The 7348-nt window shown below is 35.6% G+C and overlaps 1 non-coding gene across 1 annotated transcript; it reads right to left on the bottom strand.

Moving 5' to 3' along the window:
• Nucleotides 1-341: 341 nt before the first annotated feature.
• LOC119626016 (U6 spliceosomal RNA) lies at nt 342-451 on the bottom strand. Its single transcript, XR_005242223.1, has one exon. It is a non-coding gene; the product is annotated as a U6 spliceosomal RNA (small nuclear RNA).
• Between the last annotated feature and the right edge of the window lie 6897 nt (nt 452-7348).

Genomic DNA, 7348 nt, shown 5'->3' with positions numbered 1-7348 from the left:
CTCCCACACCAATGAGTCATTAGCTTGTGACCGTCTTGGGAGGCATGGTGGTTGCAAATTCCAAGCATTTCCCGTTTTCTGCTTATGCTGGCAAAGATGCTCCACTAGCTCAAGGCCCTACTTCAGAGAGGATGGCTGGAGTGGCATCCGGAACTGTGGCAGAATAAATTTTTTTTTATGCCAGGAAGTGTGTGGTAATGCGTTACAGTCGCCATAGGAGTCACACAGTGACCGTGCTTTTTAATTAAAGAATCAGCAGGCAAAAAACTGCTTTCTCAAATACCTCACAACTTTCTAAATGCTTCATCTCAATTTCTATACCAAATTCCATCATGATCTTTAAATTTTTTTTTAATATTAATATATTTTTAGAACGTGTCATCCTTGCACACGGGCCACGCTAATCTCTGTATCATTCTAATTTTAGCATAGGTACTGCCAAGGTGAACACTAAATCATTCTTTGAGTAGCACTATACACTTATATCTATAGAATAAATACACTTTTTTTTGCATAAACTATCTCAAATGAATTTCTGTACTTGCAGTCAAAAGAATATTGACTAAGATTGCTTCCATTCTTCCTTCTCCCTAGAAAACAGACTTGTATTTATGAAGCTGACCAGTACTCCTTCCTTGATGTTGCTCGTAGCTACATCTTCTGGTTGTCCATCATCTCTTCATGAGGGTTAAAGATTTAGGACACTTTCATTTGTAGCCCTGTCATAGGCAGCTTCCAAGACACTCCTGTTGAACCACATTGATGTTGACTAAATTCGATTTTTCTGGGATTGGCAGGCAATTAAATAATGTGTAGACTGGTCTTAATTGTGGACCTATCTCTCTTCATTGTTAAGTCTTTTAAGAGTGTCGAAATTTGACTAGGTTTCTACCTCTTTTAATATGTCGATTTACTGAGTTTGTTATGTTTTCCATAACAGAAACTCATGACCAAAAAAACAGTGCATATCTAATCTTTAGACCAGATAATCTTCATCTCTACTCAATACATTTTTTCTTTCTTCATTAAAATATTTACTTATTAATATTAGTTCATTTATTTTTCTCTCCTTTACAAATATCTTTCTTTCCTACTAAAGGTCATGAGAGAAAAATTATTGTATACGACCATTAGAAACTCATGAACATGCAGGAAGTCACTGTACTAAATGGAAGAAAGTAACAAAATTAGTGATAGTTTAAGACCAAAATTTAGATTGATAGTTATGTGTAGGCTGATTTTATATTTGTTGATAACATTTTATGTTTCATCTAATAAGAAATTTGTGGTGAGTGTTCAATAAAAAAGGGAAAGAAGGAAAGTAAATTAGGATTTTGTCTCATAAATTTTATTGGCATATTTAAATCTTACATTCTGAGATAATATTTTGAAAGGCATTTGGCATTTCTTGAAACAATACATAAAGATGTGAGAGTTGAAATGATAGTTCTCTCTCTAAAACTATCAGCTGAAGGCAAAAAATTCATCAGCTCATCTGGTACTTTCTATGGTGAAAGAAGTCATTAATAGAATTTTGCTTCCCTGTAGTTTTTGCTTTATTTAAATGTTGGAAAGGTTTTATTTCTAGAAAAAAATTTAAGGGCTTTACAAGATAAGAACTTTTGTATTTAAATCCAGAATCATTCTTTTATCAAATTGAGCTTTTGATTTTCATGTTCTGACCAGAAGAAAGATTTTAATTTATAAGATATGAATCCATTAAATAATTTCATCATGATTACGATTTGAATGATTACTCTCACCCTCAGTATTAGAGATGATACTAAAAATTAAGTAGAAGGGAATTGGACCTCATTTGATTTTTTACTCTTGAAAACAGATGAAATTGTCTATATGAGAAAAGTATGATCTTGTGCTGCGTGTTTAACATTTCCAATTTAAATTGCTTTGCCTTCCCCTGTATGTGCACTTATATTTGTCCATTTATGTACACAGTTTTTTTAGTTGCATTAAAAAGGCACTACAGTTATAAAATATCATTTCAACTGTAAGTTGTGATTTTGGAAAAATTATATAAATAACACAACTTTGAACTTTTGATAGATCTTCTATATGAAATATCCAGAATACTAAACAGGAAATAAGAAATATTATTTGCTCCCTGTGGTTTTATCAGCTAGATTGACTTGGTTTTGACTTCAAACACACACTGCCTGAGTCTTCTGATAAATAAAAGCACTTGGGTTTACATCTATGGTATGTTCCAGCTAACCCTTGCTAAGCTCTTTTTGGCAAGATGAAGGCTATCAGCATGAACCAAAACAAATAGCACACTCTTTTTTTTTTTTTTTTGACTTTAAATACCATTTCAAATAAGCTGATGTGTGCTGGATTGACCACACGATGGCAGTACATGAATGCCTTATAAATGAAAGCAAGGTAAAATGACTCTTCAGACTGTGCAATCACCCAAAGTATCCTCTTAAAACACGAATGTGGCCGGGCGCGGTGGCTCACGCCTGTAATCCCAGCACTTTGGGAGGCCGAGGCGGGCGGATCACGAGGTCAGGAGTTCGAAATCATACTGGCCAACATGGTGAGACCCCGTTTCTACTAAAAATACAAAAATTACCCGGGTGTGTTGGCGGCTGCCTGTAATCCCAGCTACTTGGTAGCCTGAGGCAGGAGAACTGGAGGCGGAGGTTGCAGTGAAGCCGCGATGGATCGCGTCACTGCACTCCAGCCTGGGTGACAGAGCAAGACTCTGTCTCGAAAAATAAATAAATAAATAAATAAAATAAAACCCACGAATGTGTCCCAACTACTCCACGGAATATCTTTCATATTGAAAATATGGTCAATTTATGTCCTTAATATTGAGATTTTCCCTTTCACCACAGACTGATAGAATTGTTACTATTCAGTGAAAGCAGGTATATGTTAAAGACATTGCTTTGGTTTTATTTTAATTGAAAGAATGGCCAGGCATATATTATAATCAGTAGGCATAAAGTAGCATTAACTCCTCACTAACATATAGCTCTTGCAAAAACAATAATTTCTATAAAGTATTTTTCCACTCTATTAATTCTCAAGACATCCCTCAGAGGTTACTAATAAACCAAATAACTATTTTAATGATGAAAAATGTAACCTAGATATTAAAATTTCAAGAGAAGTGGAAAATAATGGGAGTTATCTTTTAGAAGGGGACCATTTTTGGGTCAATGGTTGTACTCCCATCAACCAAAGTGAAATAAAATCAATAGATAGGAGTACACATATTTTAAAAGAGAAATGAGGCAACAAAAAGTAAATAAGATATATTTGATTTACAAAAGAGTTAAGTCTTGTAATCTATATTGTACTCATGAAATGTAGGGACAGAAAGTATTTATTCTTATTATTCGTACATTTTTCATGACACCTTATTTCTTTTTATTGTTGTGTTTTCAAGCTGCTTGTTCAAGTTTTCAAAAACGCTTCAATTAATTCTGCCTGTGACAAGTAACCATACTGTCCAATCATTCATTCTATAGGTAAAATATTTCTACCAGTTTTTTGAGGTTGCCCTTTGAATAATAGACATTCCAAATGTCTATAATCTAAGTACAGCATCTTGCTCTTCTACATTACTTTTGCTTATCTTAAACATACCGAAGCCGAATTGCATATCCCGTCTTCATTGTTTGACCCTACTTGACATTATGTGTTTCCTGAGCCATTTTGGGAAAATCAGTTATTGATACAAATTCCTGTAGTTAAAAAAAAAATCTTCTGGCAGTTGAAAACTAAGCACAGAACTCCTAGTTGTCCTGTGGATACTTCTGAGAGTGGACAACGATCGATCTGTTTCCCTTTACTAACTTACTTGTATGCATAAACTATACCATATGCAGAATCTCAGAGATAGTCTATTAAAAGAAGGAAATCTTGTCTCTTCTAATTTTATCTTTGGATTAGTCTGTTCTCTGTTGTTTAGATTGCTCCCTTAAATCACTTGTGTTTGCAAAAAGTAAAAGCTACAGAGAAAGAACTCACAGCAAATTGTACCTTCCTCTTATCTCCTTTCTCTGCCTCATTCATTCTTTCATTTCTTTTTCTCTCTCCTCTCTGCTCCCTTTTTCTTAAATTTGGAATTCTAGTTTCTCAAAGACAGAGGAGAATTGTAGGAAATACGGGAGGAAATGCACAATTATCAAATTACAACCTCAAGGGATACAGTAATAAACATCAATCTGAAGTTATTTGGGAATAGATTGCATGGTTATTACAGACACATGCAAACTGTATGTAAATAAACTTGTGACCCACTTACGTATTGGTCTTGGAACTCATACCTCACTTCTTAAATGCTGCTTAGTCTGACTATCCTGAAATTTCTCTATCCTCAGCATGAAAGATTATCCCCATTAAAAGTAATATCAATATTTTCATTTCAATAGCTTTAAATACGGAGCCAAAATAAGCATATGTGAACAGTTGCTTCATCCTGTCATCCTCATCTATTTAGTCATGATAATTACACTACTATAACCAGCTTGAATTTTCTTTTAGTTCTAATTCTAAAATGATCCATGTTACTATGATAAATATGTGTTTTTATGGAGCTGGCTCCATTTCCTCATCCTTAGGATTGGGTGATTGTGTTCCCTCTCGGGATGAATTAGAGTAGTATATTTGAGATTATATTTCATTAGTTTTATTGCTGCTTGTTAAAGTTTTATTATCCTCTCTGTTTTATATTTCAGGCTGGCAACACTTGCCAGCAGTGCTAAGTGATTTGATATATATGAATCATAAGTTTGTGGCCGAAGAACATGCTGCCTGCAAATATAATGGTGACTTAGAAGTGATATTTTATAATGCTATTAAACATATGCATACACAAAACGGCTATCTAGAATCAAGGAACTTTATTGCAAATTTTCTCTCATCCCAGTTCAAGTTTGCAGCATTTCTCATAAGTAGTATATAATATGCTTTAAATAGGAATTCATTCATTCGGAATGATTTTCATTTATTTCGCGTAAGTGTTATCTACTATGTAGTTAGAATTCAATAATGTCTTTAAAGCAACCTAGCACTTGGGTAAAATCTGAAGCCACTTTGTGCTACTTAGATTGATGTCTCTTTACTTAGCTGAATAAACAGTTAAGTAGTTACAACGAATAGTTGCACATCACATAATTGAAGTAGTGCTAGACAGGTTGATGGTTGAACAGAAAGCGTATGTTCTACTATAGTTACAATCCCCATTCCTCTGAACTCACTATCCTGTGTAGCACTCCCTAATACATTTATAGCAGTTATTAAAATGTGTGCAACTATTACCATAGGGAACATTATTCAAATAAACTATCTGAAATTGGACTTTTTCTTAACAGTAAATTTGAAAGCAAATCTTTGTTTTTCAAAAATGCAGTGTTTTAGTTTTCCAGTAAAGGGAATATTAGCTGCGACCTCTTTCAATAATGTAGTCTCTTGAAGAATGATTCATTTATGAATATCTATTAAGGTACCATTATGTACCAAAGGATATCTTGAATTTTTTAAAAACACATTGTCATTTTCATATTATTAAACTTCATGTAATTGAAACTAGTAAATGATATGAAAATCTACAGTTAGCTTGATGTTCAATTACCAATAACCTAAAATTTATTGAACATTTTAGAAAAACAGAAGTTTAATCTATATTTTTATAGGGTTACCCTTTCTTGGTAGTATTCTAACACTTAACACATTTTACAGATTTGGATTAATCATGAAATCAAACTTCTCCTTACCCATTGAAAGCAAAACAGTACAAAAACAAAGTTTGTGTGAGAAAAAGAGGTAATCTAGAAATGTCAGCTTATGCATTCTTGAAGCAGACGGAATTTCATGCTTGCCTTCTGAGTGGCAATGCAGGGGGCCACAGACCCCTGAGCACCCGGCATTGCACTGTGTCCCAGCATTTATTCTAAGGGGCCAGGGAAGTATCAAAGAATTTGGCACGTCCAGCATTAGAGAACTCTTGAGATCTCTGTGGTTTCACGTAACTGTGGAGATTTTTATTCAGTTTCCCACTGATTCTAAGAACCCAAGGGATCCTAAAAAAGAATGATCCTGAGACATCATAAGAATTTGAATTGTCTTTTAAAGAGCTTGGAGTTTGAGAACAAAATAAAACATAATGATAGTAGATTGTTTTGAAACTAAGCATTTACATGCGATGGGAACAAAAAAATTTAATGTGTACATGCTTGTCCCTTCTTTTCTGCTTGCCTCTAACTGCTAAGATGAATTCTTTCCATTCCTGTATTATATTCATGCTAATTTGGGCCAATGAATAAAAATAATCTGAAAAGGAAAAAGTAAGGTATTTACTTTGGGAAGAGAGAAAAATAATGGGATTGAAGGAAAATAAGAGAGGAAGAAAAGGCAAAAGCCCATATGGGGTGTTTGGGCTGAGTAGAGTGCTTGGTTGGGAGTTAAGAGTATTAGAGAGGGGGCTGGCCGCTGTGGCTCACGCCTGTAATCCCAGCACTTTGGGGGGCCGAGGCGGGCGGATCACGAGGTCAGGAGATCAAGACCATCCTGGCTAACACGGTGAAACTCCGTCTCTACCAAGAATACAACAACAACAACAACAACAACAAAAACAAAACAAAAAAAATTAGCCGGACGTGGTGGCGGCGCCTGTAGTCCCAGCTGCTCGGGAGGCTGAGGCAGGAGAATGGCGGGAACCCGGGAGGCGGAGCTTGCAGTGAGCCCAGATCGCGCCACTGCACTCCAGCCTGGGCCACAGAGCGAGACTCCGTCACACACACACAAAAAAGAGTATCAGAGAGGAAGCTGCTGCTACCCATGTGGGGAACAATGAGTTACAGAGAGTGCTATCATTTGAAACTCATGTTAAAATTTAATTGCCATTGTAACAGAATTAAGAGGTAGAAACTTGTAGAAGGGATTAGGGTGTGAGGGCTCCACTGTCATGCGTGGCATTGCTGCCATTATAAAAGGGTGAGTTTGGCCCCATCTTGCTCTCTCTCATGCTCTAGACTCTTCCAACTTTTACCTTGTGAGGATTCATTCTTTTTTCCCTCTGAAGGATGCAGTATGGAAGACGCCATCTTGGAAGAAGAGAATGACCTCACCAGACATGGAACTTGCCGTTGACATAACGTAGATTTCTCAGCTTTCAGAACTGTGAGCCAATACATTTCTATTTATAAACTATCCAGTCTGTGGCATTGTGGTATAGCAGCATAAAACGGACTGAGGCAGGTGGAAAGAATAGAATGTGAGATGATCTGTGGTTTTTAAAGTATTTTTCCATTCTGTTGCGATTTTGAAAAGGACGTGTTTAAATGATTTGAATGTCTTTTAATTACTTCTGGTT

This window comes from Chlorocebus sabaeus, chromosome 22 (genome assembly GCF_047675955.1).
Source record: "Chlorocebus sabaeus isolate Y175 chromosome 22, mChlSab1.0.hap1, whole genome shotgun sequence".
Taxonomy (NCBI): Eukaryota; Metazoa; Chordata; class Mammalia; order Primates; family Cercopithecidae; genus Chlorocebus; species Chlorocebus sabaeus.
Note: the sequence above shows the minus strand (reverse complement) of the source record. Positions and strands in the feature narration are given on the sequence as shown.